At 45.2% G+C, this 17,533-nt stretch overlaps 1 pseudogene; it reads left to right on the top strand.

Annotated features, from left to right (window-relative positions):
- On the top strand, window positions 9,916–10,874 carry Gm6553 (predicted gene 6553; annotated as a pseudogene).

Here is a 17,533-nt window from a genome sequence, read left to right as displayed (position 1 = left end):
TGTTGTGGCAGACTAAACTAGCTTGGTCACTGGTTGATTTCCTGTTGGGAAACAGTCAGTGAAGATCTATGAAGATCCATGATAAAACTGATAGTTATTTATGCTAACCTAAAATGTTATTTTTTTAAAAGGAATACCCTGGTGAATACAAAACAAATAGCAGAGCTTTCTTCCATCTCCAGTTCATCAAAATTAATTGAAATAATATCATTTATCAAATAATTTAATAAGAAAAGAGAGGAGCTGGAGAGATGGCTCAGTGGTTAAGAGCACCGACTGCTTTTCCAAAGGTCCTGAGTTCCAATCCCAGCAAATACATGGTGGCTCACAACCACCCGTAATGAGATCTGAGTTCCTCTTAAAAAAAAAAAAGAAAAAAGAAAAGAAAAAGAAAGAAAAAACAAAATAAAATAAAATAAAATAAAATAAAACAAACATTAAAAAAAAAAGAAAGAAAAGAAAAGAAAGCACATTCCATGAATATAAACCCAATTGTAAACTGCGTGGCTCTGTGTCCCTATTTCACATCCTACATGCCTACATGACAATTAATCAGGACACCTTATTTGATATACATGCTGTTCAGCAGGATCATGAACTCTGAGGCCAGCAGGGCCCATCACGAAGCTCTAGTCATTGTGAAGACCTCTCAGGGCCTGCCACATGGAAAGCTGAAATCGGCTCCAACTGTACTAACACAGTGTATGGAGACGTGGCCATGAGGGATGTGAAGGGTTCAAGTTTCTGCCTTCTTGAAGTTTGTGTTCTAATAGGGAGATAAACAAGCAAAAGAATAGAGGGCCAAGATAATTACATCACCCCTTGAATAATTACATCACTCCCTGAAAGAAATAAACAGCCTAAGTAGGAGGTAGAAGTCGGGGATGATCAGGCAGGAACCTAGAGGCAGAGGCTGATGCTAAGACCATAGAGAGGTGCTGCTTCCTGGTTTGCTTTACATGGCTTTATCAGCTTGCTTTCTTATAGAATCCAGGACCTCCAGCCCAGGGTCGGCACCAGCCAGGCCCTCCCCGCTTGATCACTAATTGAGAAAATGCCTTACAGCTGGTTCTTATGGTGGCAATTCCCCAAGTGAGGCTCCTTCTTTGGTGACTCTAGCTTGCATCAAGGTTATTCAAAATCAGCCAGTGTGATGGGCTAATTGAGCAATTCAGAGAAGAGAAGATGTAGTCTTAGCCAGGAGTATCTCACAGGGCTTAATCAAAGCACCAAGACCAGACCCCAAGAGCCCCACACACGCACACACGTACGCACGCACGCGCATACAGCAGGGTTCAAGGGAATACAGCCTTACACAGTAATCATTTTTGCTATCTAGCTTCTTAGTAGCTTTTATGTGTTCACTCCTGTGCCTTATGTTAAACATAGCAAATCACACCATTTGCTTGAATATGCAGCCATATTATATGCTCAGAACAAAAGGCACACAAGAGAGAAAGAACTTTGTGTTCTGGGCTTTCAGGGAGCAAGCAAGTGGGCAAAAATGTGGAACTGACACATTGCAAATGAAGAGACTACAGGGACAGACAGCATGTATTCAAAATTGCTACATGCTGATTTTGAATTTGAAAGTATTCAAGTTCTTTCACCTACACAAAGCTAAGAAACCTTATTTTTTGTTCCAGAAGCATCACAACAGAAGTTTCACTGCTATAAGTAGGCAGCATGTCATGAAAATAGGTCATGTCTTCTTCTTCTTCTTCTTTTTTTTTAATGGTTTTTTCAAGACAGGGTTTTTCTCTGTGTAGCCCTGGCTGTCCTGGAACTCACTTTGTAGACCAGGCTGGCCTCAAACTCAGAAATCCGCCTGCCTCTGCCTCCCGAGTGCTGGGATCAAAGGCGTGCACCACCATGCCCGGCTGGGTCATGTCTTTTTATTCTTGATATGGGTCTTGATTCACCAATACACACACACACCCTTCCTGTCATATATATTATAGACTATGTCATAGCAGATGTCCTGGTCCTCTGGCTTACAGTCTTTCCACTCCCTCATCCCTGAGCCTCAAGTGTATCTTGGAGTATCTTGCCGTGCTGGTCATTGCGGCCCACTGGTGTTAGAGCAGGATAGACCACTGGCAGCTCATTGTCTAGGGAAAGTAGTACTAAGCAAGCTCTTATTTCCCAATGATCAGAGTAAAGGGAAATAGCAGAACTTTATGTAAAATATGTGATAAAAAGGGTTTTTTGTTGTTGTTATTGTTTTTTGTTTGTTTTGCCAGATGTGGTATTTCCTGCTTTTAATCTCAGCACATCAAAGATAAGAGACAGAAGCAGGCAGATCTTCGAGTTCAAGGCCAGTCTGGTCTACAATGAGTTACAAGCTAGCCAGAGCTACATAGTGAAACCCTTTCTCAAAATAAAACATTTTTTTCTTCCAAAGTCAAGGCAGCATTCTGTTCAGCTCCTGTTTTAAGATGTTATGAGAACTTTATAATTCACATATAAAGCACCTTATGAAGTTTGATTTATGTTAAAAAGTAAATATTTGTTCTTCCTTGGCTTTGTTTCTTGGCTCTCAAAATCCTTGGGATCTCCAGAAATGAGTATCTTATTCCTAAACTCCAGCAAATGAGTATGTGGATTGCCTTTTCTGATAAACAATTGTCAGACTGTGGGAAGTGTCTCTTGAAGATGATATGACTGAAGGCTAGTGAGCCTCGCTATAGGCTAGGAACTTCATACCAAAAATCAGGGCAAGATTAGTGCTGGCACTTTGAACTCTACCCCCTAATCTTCTATGGAAAAAATAGGCAGAAGGGTCAAATGATTACCAATGACCCATGAGTGATGTGATTAGAGTAATGCCTATTAATAAAGTCTCCAAAAGAAGCAATTTAGGTGTGCTTCAAGACAGGTGACCGCGAGGAAGTGCCTGGGGAACCCTCCCCCTGTGCATCTCACCCCAGCTGGCTATCCATCCATCTGTACCCTTTCTGAGACCTTTGGAATGGGTAAATTACCTGTTAATCATTCCTGAGGAGGCAGGCAAATTGGGACCACCAATACCTGTTACTTCTCTCCCCAATGCGATCAAACACCTGACAAGAAACAATTCAAGAGAGATGTGCTTCATGGTTGAAGGGATGGTCCCTCGTATCATGCAGGGGAGGAACAGAACAGTTGCTGGGTGACAGAGCTGGTGGCTGATTCCTCACCTCTATCGTCATTCACCGAGCTGGATGCTGCCTCTGCTGGCCTTCTTCTCTTCCTCCTTTTATTGAGTCTGGGTTCCACCTACATTTAAGGCAACTCTTCTCCCTCAGTTAATGACTTCTGAAAATATCCTCACAGAAAAGTATCTCTCTCTAATGTTCTAGGCATGTCAAAATCCAATCAAGGGACACTCCAAATTAACCATTACACCCAATATACAGATAGCTGCTCTAAAATACACCCACGACCTGGGACTGCAGAGTATCTGCAGTGTTCGCCATCTGGGAGACAGTTATCAGTTATAGAACAAGCAACTGGTTACCCTGGAGAATCTGGTGTCAAAGTTGAGGGCCTTTGGAACATATAAACACAGTTTAGCCCTATATCCCTAATACATACTATATAATTAGATATGCTAATAAAGAATTTATATGACTTCTGGATTTTTTTTTTTTTTTTTTTTTTTTTTTGGTTTTTTGAGACAGGGTTTCTCTGTATAGCCCTGGCTGTCCTGGAACTCATTCTGTAGACCAGGCTAGCCTTGAACTCAGAAATCTGCCTGCCTCTGCCTCCCGAGTGCTGGGATTAAAGGCGTGCGCCACCACGCCCGGCGACTTTTGATTTTAAAAGTAAAATTAAAAAAAAAAAAAAAAACTTCAACTGCCTATTATTTACTAATAACAGAAAGCAACAGAAATGACAGCATGATAAAATTGTTAATGTTCTGACACATATGCACCATGCAGACCTCTTGATAGTTGACAACATTTTTTTATTAACAATCAAAAACACTCTGCACTTACAATAGGAAAATAAACGCTTCTTTGATCAATAATTAAATGAAAACTACCCAGAACCTTCCAGGCCTTTCAGCAAGTGGCAGACATCAGAAGACAGATGTTAGCTTGCTGGGGTCAGTATGATAGCATTTTGCTGTGATTTATTTAAAAATATACCTAACAACTTTCCTAACAGTAGTTTGACTGACATCACAACAGGAAAAAAAACAGCATTTATACCTAGATTTAGATATGACCTACACCAAACACCTAAGTTCTAACTATATGGCTTTGATACTTTTCATAAAGGTGCTCAGCAGAAATTCGGATCTCACTATAGACCAAGAATTTCATATGCAATAAGGCAATTTCTGAACTCCAAAGTTTAATTAACACACAACAGTTCAAGCCGCAGATAGTACCTCAAAGGGAATATTTATTTGCTTCCTTGTTTCCCTCCAGTGTTAATCATGCTAATGTCTGTTAGGTTCAACCACAACTGAAACACATGCTGCTGACACACACACACACACACACACACACACACACACACACACACTCCCTCCTGGAGAAACAATACCCATTTCACACTGTTCTTTCAGAAGAAATGTCAGCAGTTTACTTGCCTCTATTTTAAAAAAGACAAAGCTAAATCATCTAAGCCTCAATATCTACTGGGTGATTTTAGTTTGTAAATTCTCTTGGTCTCCTAAGTCTACACATCAAGGAGGAGACTTACCGGACAGTGTGACCACACCCCACCCCACCCCCATTCTCACCAACAGAGACCCACAGCACAAATAGAGCCTCAGAAATTTCAACATTGAAGTTTTTTAATCTGAAAGCTTAGTAGGAATCAAAAGTTCTATAAACTCAGTAGTCTCTGCAAATCTGCTAGCTCAAGATATCCTCTGACCTAAGTGGCACCACGTGACTCAATTGCTCAGTCACATCACTATTCACATCACTCAGTCGCATACACTGGCTGCTACTCACTCTTAGAAGTCCTTTGTCTGCAGTGACACTCAAAACACCTGACTAGCTTCTACATCAAATGCCAAAAAGTGCTTTGAATTTAAATTCTTTTTGTTTTTTTCACTTTAATCTTCAATATTGAAACTGCTAAGTCACTCCATTTTCCATCAATAAAAAGAAAAATATACTTGAGGGGAAGATTAGAAAATATACTTGGGCCAGGCGGTGGTGGTTGTCATTTTAACTTTGCCCGGCTTCTTCTATTGTTCAAAAAGTACTTTGTTATTTAACAAATAGCCCATTTAATCAAGCCTGGAAATTAGAAGTATACTTCTAATCCCAGTGTGCTTTCTCCATCCCTGTAGGCACATGAGCAGTGTAAAATAAAGGTGCCCACTGGGCAGAACCCTTCCAACCAGCACCGTGATTGTCTAGAAGGGGGGTGGGGGGGGTCAACCAGGAGCCAGGGCAGAGCTGCGTTTGCTAAAGTCCAGGATGCAGCTAAGGGAACCCCATGCATGAAGGGCAATGAGAACCCCAAACACTTTGCAATCGACTTGGTCTCCTTCCTTGATGCAAAGCAGCAGACACAGAGTACTATCTTCTCAGAGGGAGGGCTGAATACGAGCTAACTGCAGGGGAACTCTGGTCCTATTTTGTCTGAGAAACAGACATGAAGACAAGATTTCTGACACCGTGGTCCTGGACCCCACAAAATTATGATCCCATGAGTCACTGGGATGGAAATAACTCAATGTTGTGAGCTTTTGTTCTGCCTTTTCTCATCTTTAAAAACCCTTGAAACAGAAACCGGTCACTGGCTTAGCTCATGACGAGAGAGAAGTCTCAGGTGACTGAGTCTTGGCCTCAGAGGACGTAAGTGGGACAGAGTCTGGAATGAACTGAGCCTGGGCCAAGACGCTCATACATGGTAGCATGAGTCAGCATGTAGGGCTCTAGGTGAAAGTATCTGCAGTATCAGAGAGGTGAAGTCTTACAGAGAGGCCAAAAGGCCAGGAGGGGTGATCAACTGCTGTCCCAGGAGACCACCCTTGAGGAAAAGAAGTTCTGGAATCTAGAGATAAGACTAAACTGTAGGGTCTCAGCATAATGCATACTTTATTGGTAAATTGTCCTGTGATGATAATTTGATTTGATGGCACGTGATTAATCTTGTTGAAAGCAGACTCTGGGATTGAGGTTGCAGACTCTACTCCCATTCCAGACCCAAGCATGTTTGTCTCAAAAAGGTCCCCAAAACCTCTTGTCTGGGGATGAGATGGCTCCCAAAACTCTGAGACAAGATGGGAAAAGAACAACAAAACAGCCCCAAGAGTAAAAGCACCAAGTTCCCGAAGGCACTATGAGGGTAACCTCTTCCAAAAGGGGTTACTATTGCTTATCCCAGGATATAAAATGTCTACAGTAGGAAAGGCAGAAGGTCAGCCACGGGCAGCTCAAACACAGAGTGAAAGTCCACCAGAAACTTCTGACTCCCTCAGCTTCCTGGGTTGGTTCCTGCTGCGTGTCTTGAGACCCGATTTGATGATGTTAGTTTTTGCTTGCTCTTTCAATTAGGTTGCCCAGGCAATGGTGATGATGGTGGTGGTGATGGTGGTGATGATGGTGGTGGTGATGGTGGTGATGATGGTGGTGATGATGATGGTGGTGATGATGGTGATGATGGTGATGATGGTGGTGGTGGTGGTGATGGTGGTGATGATCTCTTCTCTGTCTGCTCCTCACTATCTATTATTTCACTCCTGCCAACTATACACATAATAAACTCACTCATCCAAAAACACAGCTATTATAGATTGTTCTCCAGACCACACAAAACAGTGTCCTTAGAAGCCATTCCTGTTATATTTAGACCCCTGATCTTAGACTTGATAGAGGAAGCAATGGGGTTGGTTGCAATTTTGTCATCATAAAGCCAGTGGATTGCGAAAGAAGATTCTGGACGGAGCATATAAATAACTGAAAAAGGAAGGTAGGATGCACAGCCTTTCAGGGCAGAACGCAGCAGCCTGCCTGGGGAGAAGGCATCAGATACTGGTTGTTGGCTTCTTTGCTTGCTTAGTTTGCATTAATTTATTTAGACACTGTACCCTAGGCTGGTCTGAAATTCACCCCACAACTGAAACATATTGGCCATTCTCCCCCCTTAACCTCCCAAATGTTCCACAGGCCACCTTGCTTGGCCCTTGTTTTTATATATTCTGTAAGTAGCATTTGTGGTGGGAAGAATAGTGGTCTCCAGAGATGCACCTCAAAAAGAGGACTTTCTGTGTGGGTAGGTCATGGATCTTATGATGGAGGAGGCATAGATTAAAGACAACAAAGTCACTAGTGTGCTTGAATCAGGGGGCAGATGGACCCCTGGGAGCACCAATGAGTACTAATGGTCAACAGTGGGAAGCAGTCACAGTGCAAGGAACAGAGGTGCCTCCAACAGCGGGCAAAGGAAAGATTTGCCCCTGAGACCCCCCCCAACCCCCGCCGAAGCATGTGGCCCTGCTGACCGCTGGACTCCAGTATGTGACCCTCGAGTTACGCTTCCGACCCACAGAGCTGTTGGGAGAAATAATGAGGTTTGAAGTCCCTGGACTGTCAACTTGTCTTTCTTTCTCTTCTTCTACCTCTTCCTGCCTTCCCTCCTCATCCTCTCCTCCATTCCTCTTCTTTCTCATTTTCTTTTTTATTTTGTTGAAATGGACTCACCTAGCTCAGGTTGGCCTCAGACTCACTAGATAGCACAAGCTGACTTTGAATCCCCATCCTCTTGGCTCTTCCTCTTGAGTAGTACCATGTACAGTTAGCAGAGACTTTCTGAGCCTACCTTATAGTTCTGGATAGAGACTAAAGGTTTTTATGGTACTCTGAGTCATACAGCTTAGTTCTAGCTAGCTGGAATGGAAGAATGTCTCCCTAATGACAGAGGTGCTAAGAATGATACCAGGGATGGTGGTGATTGCCCTCTCAGACACACTGGCTCTTTAGTTGTTGAAACAGATGGTGAATGCAGGAGACATATTAAGGTTTGGTCTTGTGCTATCTATTGTAATGCTAAGTGTGGGCCCCCATGACCTGGTTGTCTCAGAGATGAGAGAGTCCTCACATACACCTTGGCCCCAAGATATGTCTGATTGGTAAATAAAGTCAATAGTTGGGCAGAAGAGACAGAGGTGGAGTTTAGGTTTCCCAGACATGGGGATTGGAAAAGGACCACAAGGGAGAAGGAAGAAGAAGCCACCATGGTTTAGGACTCAAGAGAACATGGCCCTGAGGGCTGGCCAGTTAGATTAAGAGCAGCACAGATGAAACATAGTAACTAGTAACTTGGGGTTATTGGTAGGAAAGTACATTCTAATAGCATAGAACATAGACAGCTGCCAAGCTTTTGTACTGTTTAAGGCTTACTGTAAATATAAAGGCTGTGTGTGTGTGTGTGTGTGTGTGTGTGTGTGTGTGTGTGTGTGTGTATGTGTGTGTATGTGTGTGTGTGTATGTGTATGTGTGTATGTGTATCTGTGTGTGTGTATGTGTGTATATGTGTGTGTGTGTGGGTGTATGTGTGTGTGTGTGTGTGTGTGTGTGTGTGTGTGTGTGTATGTGTGTGTTTTACCCTAGAAGTAAGCTGTCTAAGGAGAGGTAGAAACCCCAGGTCAGGATTAAATATTTCTACAACAGAGACATTGAGAAATGGGAACTCAAAACTGCACTCCAGAAGGTCCCTACCACATGGAACAAGAGCTGCTGCTGAAGGCCGACACATCTGCAGGAAGGACAGTAGTAGATCAAGTGTTGGCGGCCAAGGCAGGGTCTGCCCACAAGAAAGTGCACATTAGGAGCAGGGGCACAGTGGGCTCTGGGTAGCACATTGCAGGACGTGTCTTATAAACAGCCCTGGCTGCAGCTGACAATTCCAGAAAGGTGCAGGCATAGACAATGCACCAACCTAAGGCAGATGGTCAAGACCAAAGTCTTAAAGTCCAGCTCCTTCCTCTGTAAATGTTAGTCCCTCCCTTCCCTCCTTCTGAGCATCAGAGGATCTTTCTCCCTGGACCCAGACAGAAGACTTAAATTATATTGGCTTCAGCCTTTGCATGATTAAAAGGAATTAAATTAAAATGAAGAATTCACTGATAAAATGTAGTTCCCATCTGGAAACTCCTGCTTGCAGGGCTCAAAACCCAGTGTTCCAGGTCCTATGTAGATAGTGTGAGTATCAGGGAAGAGTCTCAGCAGGAAACATTCTCTTGTGTGTACACACACACACACACACACACACACACACACACACACACACACTTTTGACTGGATAGAATAAATGAAAAGTTCAACTTTAAGTAGCCAAGAAATCTGAAATACTCTTTCAAGTGAATATGAAAATCAGCTTTGAGCTAATGTGTAAAATCTAGCCACACTTAAGAATCTTACCAATGTCATCATTTGAGGGAGGGAATTGTAAACCTTCCTCATGAAATAGTCAGACTGCAGAACCATCTAAGACCGGTTCACACCACAGAACGGTTCACACCACAGAACGGTTCACACCACAGAACGGCCTGCCTGTTTCAATCCAGTCACTGTTTGAAGTGTCTAAAGGTGCAGATATCGTCATGTCATGAACTGTTTTCAGTTCCTTCTTCAGCAACTGGGACATGGCTCTGCCCACTAAGCCTTGGCTTTGAAGCCCCTGATACAAAGTCAAACACAGTTTCCTCTTTCTCAGGGACAAATGAAACAGCAAAACTTGGGGGCCTTCCCCTATGTCCATTCATCCTCTTTCCCCAAACAAATTCTGCTTGGTTCAGATTCTGGCACTGTTTCAGTATTATGTTCTCACTGAATAAATACAGAACTTGTGTGCTTTTTGACAGGAAGGGGGCGTTTTCCTTTTTTCTCAGAGGAAGTAGCACAGTGAGGCCTCCTGGCCTCTCTCTCCTCGCATTGCTTTAGCTCAGTGAGGCTCAGGCCCATGGAGCGCACCAACTGCTCAGCTGCCAGCACTGTGGGGAGACAGCCGTGGGCACCATGCTGACACTGGAGTGTGTGCTGGGCCTTATGGGCAATGCTGTGGCCCTCTGGACCTTCTTTTACCGTCTCAAAGTATGGAAGCCTTATGCTGTCTACCTGTTCAACCTGGTGGTGGCTGACCTGCTGTTGGCCACCAGTCTGCCATTCTTTGCTGCCTTCTATCTGAAGGGCAAGACCTGGAAACTTGGACACATGCCCTGCCAAGTCCTGCTCTTCTTGCTGGCATTCAGCCGTGGTGTGGGAGTAGCCTTCCTGACAACAGTGGCTTTAGACCGGTATCTGCGTGTGGTCCATCCTCGGCTCAGAGTTAACTTGCTGTCTCTGAGGGCAGCTTGGGGCATCTCCAGCCTCATCTGGCTTCTGATGGTTGTTCTCACTCCCCAAAACCTTCTCACTTGCAGGACTACCCAGAATTCCACGGAATGCCCCAGCTTCTACCCCACAGGAGGGGCCAAGGCCATTGCCACCTGCCAAGAGGTACTCTTCTTCCTTCAGGTCCTGCTTCCCTTTGGCCTCATCTCCTTCTGCAACAGTGGGCTCATCAGGACCCTCCAGAAGAGACTCCAAGAGTCTGACAAACAGCCCAGGATCCGGAGGGCCAGGGTGCTGGTTGCCATAGTGCTGCAACTGTTTGGACTGTGCTTCCTGCCTAGTGTCCTGACCAGGGTTCTGGTGCACATCTTTCAGGAATTTAAGAGCTGCAGTGTCCAGCAAGCCATAGTGCGGGCCTCTGACATCGCTGGCAGCCTCACCTGCCTGCACAGTACATTGAGCCCAGCCATTTACTGCTTCTCCAATCCAGCCTTCACCCACTCATACCGGAAGGTGCTCAAAAGCCTTCGAGGCAGGAGGAAGGCAGCAGAGTCACCTAGCGACAACCTCAGGGACTCCTATTCCTGATGACTATTGGAATCCTCAGTTCACCTTTTGTTTGGGAACCACTTTGGATCTAAGTAACAACCCAGTAGTCTCAGGATAAGGAGAAAGAAACTGCACTGCACGAATCCAGACACAGTACGTCACCATGGTGACAAGCTGGGCTCACTTGGATTTCCCCCTGATATTTACAGTGCCCCGTGGCTGATTTGAATCACCAGGACAGAGCCTTCCTCCGTTGCACAGTGGCCGTCCTGATGGAGTTGCCATGTTGCGTTGAGCATCTTTGCACTTCCACACAGGAAGAACTCACTGGCTGCATCAGCAGAGGAGAGTGTTGATGCTGCTCCAGCACCATCTGGTCTTCCCGGTCACGCTCGCTTTCCATGCTTCCATTCCCCAGTGTGCAAACCACTGTCTTCTTGCCCTCCACGGAGCTCAGAACAAGGGAAGCCAGCAACCCCCAGGCTCTGAAGAGGTCACATTCTCTTTTTTTATATAAATTTCTCCTTTGTATAGGCTGTACAGAGTGTCTCAAAAAGTTCAGTGAGCTACCTCCCTCACTTTAAGAAATGTCTGCTAATTGCCTCAAAACTGATCTAGAAGTTTTTGCTTTGCTTTGAATGTCTGACTACTTTTTACTCTCCCTCCCCTGCTTTGGAAGAGATGCCATAACTTTAATCTTCGTCCTGGGGAAAGGTACCTGGAATTGAATTGAGGTGCTTGAGGCAAGCCAGGGAACCTAAGGGCTGGCAGATCATGTCATGGGAGCTGGGGCTGCTCTTGTCTCCTCAGTCCTAGAGCACACAGGCCAAGGGCATCTGTTGAGCAGAGGGAAAGGCAATCTCATCACTTCTTTATCTCTGTTTGTATGCTCACATCTAGAAAGGCAGTTACAGAAATCTCCACAATGCTTGTGGGGGCGCCTACTGCCGTCCTAAATGCTCTTACAATAGCCCTGGCTCTTCACACAGGCATCCTACAGTGTTCCCTGTTTGATGCCAAAGCTGACTGCAATGGCATCACCATGTCTGCTTACAGTGTTCCTTGCCTGCTTGGTAGATTCCTTGTCAGGACCCCACCTGTGACATTATGCAGAAAGGTAGAAAAGTCCCAGAGAGTCCCCAGGGAACAGAGACTCTACAGCAGTATATTGGTTTTCAGGATTTATTTCCTTCTAAGAGAGCAGACTGTCACTGGCCTGAGACAGAACTGCAGCCTGACCAGGGTGTGACTAAACATCTGCTGGGTGGAAGCATTCTGTGCTGTGCCCTCTTTCTTCCCTTTCAACTGAGGGAAATTGGCTCCAGTCTTCTCTCCCCACCCTCAGGCATCAGCAGTTTAAATGATGCTTTGAAAGCCTTCTATTTAGCATAAACATTCCCTATGTTGTGTTGTTATTGATCACATGAGTCTCAGATCTCTCCTACTCTTGGGCCTTTAAGTCTGCTACTGCACTTACACCAGACTGAACATCATGCCATTATCTGGACAGACTCTTCTCTTATGGAGCTGTAAAACAGACCATTGCCACTCCTTGTAAAGCTTTTCTGGGCAGGCGTAGGGAGGCCCAGGATCCAAGCTTTCCCTACCCATCCTCCAGTTTCTTGCCTTGGACTCCTCTCTCACTCCAGCGGTACTGCCTCATCTCTGCCAATTTCTGTCCCTGCCAAATGACACATCAATAAGCTCAGTGGTTTGGGAGACATCCTCAAACAACATCCCTGCCCTCAGGGTCTTATTTTCTGCCCCCACAGCAGGCACAGAGGAGGAAACACTGGTGCCTTAGCACGGACATGCTTAGCTGGACAAGATGGGGAATGACACAGTAGTGACAAAGTCCCTTACCTTAAATCTATTCATGCATAGCCAGGGAGATCATGGCGATAGCATCTTGCTTTATCCCTTAGCTCTGTGACCTGAGACAAGATGCATAACTGATTTTGTCTGTCCCCACCTCCAAGATGAGGGGAAAATATCTATAAGAAATCCTTGCAGGTATTAAACATGGAGAGCTTGTCCTGTCACAACCATTCAGTAGACATTAATTTAATCAGCACTTATTTCTGTTTGCCTTGCTGATTTTCCCATCAGTCTGTGGGCCTTGGAAACATTGTTTTTCACCAGCATGTCTCCAACCAGTTGAACATACAGTTGATGCTCAGTGATGGGAACCTTGTAAGGTTCATTTAAACTAAAGGCTTTCCGTTCCCTTTGCCCACACTTTACAATGAGCATGCCTGGCTTCATCTCTCACATTGGGAAAAAGGATTTTTCTTGCCCAGGGTGGAGAGAGCTGTCCCTAAGGCATTCTCCTGGGTCACAGCTGCATTTGTGTAGAAGACTTAACCTCCCTCTAAACTGTCAGAGGGAGGCACTGACACAAAAGGAAATGGGGGACACTCGTAAACCACAGATCTCAGGGCCCCAGCTATGTCTTGGGTTGCACTGACAGGACCACAGTCTCTTTTTCAGCTAGCATCTCTCCAGGCTACTAGATTTTCAACTTTCTGGCAAAGATGGCACCATAGCTGTTATGGGTTTTGTTGATATTACACCTCTGTCAGATTCCCCTGGTCCTGACATCTTTTGTGACTATTCCCAGCTCCTGCCAGCCTCTGGCCTCCTCAGTCAGGGACATTCCGTTTGTGGAAACTCACCTGGACAACATCCCCAACAGTAGTTGGACACAGCAGGGACTCACCTGATACCCACATCCACTGTGTCCTTACCCACGCTGTTCCCTCACAGCCAAAACATCTGGCTCACTCTTCACCTCTAGTGCTTTGCTAACAGCCCAATTCACAGAGACCACTTCATAAATGAACGGAAAAGGGAGCATATTAGCCCAAGCTAACAATTGAACTCAATTATGTAGCAGGTTGGGGTTTGTTTGTTTTTAGATGTGTTGTGAAAGTCTGACTCCAGAGGCAAACTTAAGACGATCTCTTGGAGAGGCTTTAGGAAGACGCTGATAGAAATGAAAGCTAGTGGTGCTGTTTGCTGAAAGATTCCTTCTATGTGCACATGGTATTTTTGCCAGTAATCTAACTAACACTGGTCTACAGCATATCTGTGGGGACTGTCTTGATGTGGAAGATCCAGCCCATTGTGGGCAGCACTATCCCCTAGGCTGAGGGTTCTGAGAAGTTTTGAGTCATTTCAAAGCCAAATGATGATGAGCAGGGCACAGCAGAATAGTGGACCAAAACATAGGGCTGGTAGAGTTTGGATGAAGACGAGGGATTCATGTTGACACCCCCAGAGGTTTTCATCTGTTAAAGTTCATGACGTCATATGCCATTCATGATTTTATGTGCCATTTCACCTTGACTGCGTCGGTTCAGAGGCTCAGTCACTGTGCTGTGAAGCATTACCACCGTCCATCCCCAGAGCCTTTTCCTCCACAAGCACACGTGGTCAGCCCTCCTTACTTTGAGCCACACTCTCCTCTCTGTGTCTGAATCCAGCTCTCTAGATGCTTCTTACGAGTAGAGAACTATAGTGTGTGTTCCACAAAGGATGCATTCTACGAAGCATGGTATCCTCAGAGCTTACCGGTGAGGTGGCATGCATCAGCTTCCTTTCTTTTCAATAAAAATAAAAACAGGAAAAATAAATCATATCCGTTCCTGCATCTACTGATCGGTTCTTGGGTTGCTCATGCCTTTTGGCTGTTGTGAATGATTTGGTATGAGCACGTGTGCAGATGTCCCTGTAGGGTCTGCTTACAGGGAGGGAGTGAAGTTTCTGTGTTGCATGGTAATTCTCTTTTTAATGTTCTGGGGACTCTGTTTCCCCAGGGGCCACATCACTTTGACACTACCAGCACTTGCTGTACAGGATTCCAAATCTTCACAACCTCACCAGCCCATTATAGGGTAGTTGTAGAAGACAGAAGGCAGAATTTCTTCCTGGGAATCTGAAAATGCTTCTTAAGAAAACATGGACGAAGCTCTCAAAGCCAGCCCTTGGCAATGCCAGTGGGGAACACTGTAGTTATCCTTTACTTACAGTCTCTTCCCATTGTTTTAGTCAATCGGGGCTGATAGAGCAAAACACCCATGGCTGAGGAGGCAAAGTTTGGGGGCTCACAGTGCTGGGAAGAAAGCAAACAACCAGGTTAAGACACTGGCAGAACAGGGTTGGTGAGGGCTGCTCTCAGTTCCAGAGGTGGCATCTTGAAAGTGTGTTTTCTTGTGGTTGGAGGATCCTGGGAACATCTATGAGCCTTGAGTATAAGGGCATTGTGCTGGTTAGTTTTAAGTTTCAACTTGACATAAGTTAGAAATAACTAGGAAGAGAACCTTAATGAAAAATTATCTGGATCATACTGGCCTAAGGACATGCCTGTGGGGATTATCTTGGATGCTTGTTGACATAGGTAGTCCCAGCCCATCGTGGGCACCACCATTCCCTAGGTAGGAGGCTCTGAATGGTATAAGTATGAAGAAAGCTAGCTGAGAGCTAGCAAGGAAGTGAAATCCATGTATTTGTTCTCACTTTACTCTTGACTGGGCATGCCAAGCTTCAAATTACTACCTTGATTTCCCCACAACCCTGGACCATAGCCCGGACTTGTCAGCCAATCAAATCTTTCTACCTAACTTGCTTTTTGTCAGTGTTTCCCACAGCTTCAGAAGTGAAACTAGAGCAGGCAGAGATCTCATGGAACTCTTGGGGGTGCTTTCTTAATGGGTGTCTTCCTCCTGTGCCCTCCTTTCTCACAGCATTGAGGGCTGCATGACAATGAGGCAAAGTGCTCCATTAACAACCACTATCTGGATTTCAAGTTTCCACAGGGTGACATTTATGTTCCTCTCTAGGACAGATCTGTGACTTGAGTCCTACTCCACTCTATGAGTAGAAATGAAACTGTCCTCCAGGGTCCTGCTAGGACTCATAGGCTTTTAAAGACAAGTATTAGGGCATGCATGATAGTGAATTCTAGCAAGCCAGCTAGGATCCACACGGGAGCCATGCTGTCCCCTGTGCTCATGGTCTCCTTTCTCATTCAGGACCTGACTTTGGTCAGGGAATGCGGAAGGAAGGAGTCCAACCATCTCTACCCAAGGGTCTAGTGTGGTGCTAGTGGGCATGACAATTACAAGTTTGATTTCTTTTCAGTTAGTTTCAATCTGTAGAAAAAATACTCTCCCTGGATATTTTGAAGTCCCGTTTCTTTGTGTGAGCCTTTGAGAGGCACTGAAGAGGCTTGGAGGTCCACAGCAACATGTCCTCAAGTGTCTGTGCTGTGGACTGCAAGCGAAGGGCAGCCACCAACTCTGTTTTGCCTTGGAGAGTGTGTTACAATGTGCTTGAAAGCGAACAAGAGGCTGGAGTGTGGCTCAATCAAAGAGTGCTGCCCTAGGGTATGTTGGGCTCTGAATATGATTTCCAACACCACAAACTCTTCATCCATTATATTTTTAGAGGTGATTCTGTAGCCCCCATGTGTGAAATCCATGATATCCATCAGGGTTCATCCACAGTCACTTTGGTAATAGGTTAGCTCACTGAGGGATGTCCTGGACTCCATTCTACAACTGCCAGAGGTGTCACCAAGCAGAAACACCCAGATGAGAGCAAGAGTGCCCAGGGAATGACACACGGGAGCCAGTGTGACTGTCTGCCATCCCGAGATTGATCTACCTCCCTTAGCAGAATAATGGAGACTTAATCTAGGGGTGTAGGATGAGTAGTACTAAGACTACCTAGTACTAAGTGCTTAGTACATAGACTAAGGGATCATAGACTAGGGACGGCGGTTCAAGCATTGTGAGAGGGGAGGTGCCTCTCGCCCAAGTCAGTCACCATTGCCTGTTCCCCACTGTCAGTACATATATCCTCATAGCCTTCTTCAGAGATACAATAATTTCACATCTCACACATGACTTTGGGGATTATTTTCTTTATCAGTCTCTGTATGACCTGGACCAGCAGGTCTCTCTTCAGTGACAGGGTCCCAAGTGTAAGGACTAGGAGATTAGAAGATAAGAAGTTGGATAAGGTTGGGATTGGGAAGTCTTGCATAACCTGTGTCTTATGCCAAACTGGCTTATTAAGAAGTACAGCTTCTTATGTACTATTTCCTGGGAGAAAAGGGGCGGTGTCAGCTGAAAGCTATCACACAGTGGAGTGAAATCAGCAAGAGGTTAACCAAGCATCCCCGTACAGAGGGAAAACAAGATATCTCAAGGGTGTCATCGGCTGAGCACAGAGGCCTTGGGGCTGATAACTCAGGTGTCTTCAGGGAGAAAAGCCAAGTTCCCAAGAACCAAAACTTTAAACTCCCTCAAGGCCCCCAGCTCTAGAACGGCCTTGCCAGGTCTGGCTCTGGACAAGTACAGAGAACAAGGTTCCGTCTGTCCTTTCTGCAGAGTTCCTGAGAAAGCCTTGTATCAGTCTGGCTTTCAATACCTGCAAGGTACCCCGGGCCCCACACACTTCCCAGAGAGCCCCATCATGGCTTAACACCTTTCAGGCAGTGTGTTGGCTTAGAAATAACAAAAAACTTCAGTCTTCATTCTTCTTGAGTTTCATGTGTTTAGCAAATTGTATCTTATATCTTGGGTATCCTAGGTTTGGGGCTAATATCCACTTATCAGTGAGTACATATTGTGTGAGTTCCTTTGTGAATGTGTTACCTCACTCAGGATGATGCCCTCCAGGCCCATCCATTT

This window comes from Mus musculus, chromosome 17 (genome assembly GCF_000001635.26).
Source record: "Mus musculus strain C57BL/6J chromosome 17, GRCm38.p6 C57BL/6J".
Classification (NCBI taxonomy): domain Eukaryota; kingdom Metazoa; phylum Chordata; class Mammalia; order Rodentia; family Muridae; genus Mus; species Mus musculus.
Note: the sequence above shows the minus strand (reverse complement) of the source record. Positions and strands in the feature narration are given on the sequence as shown.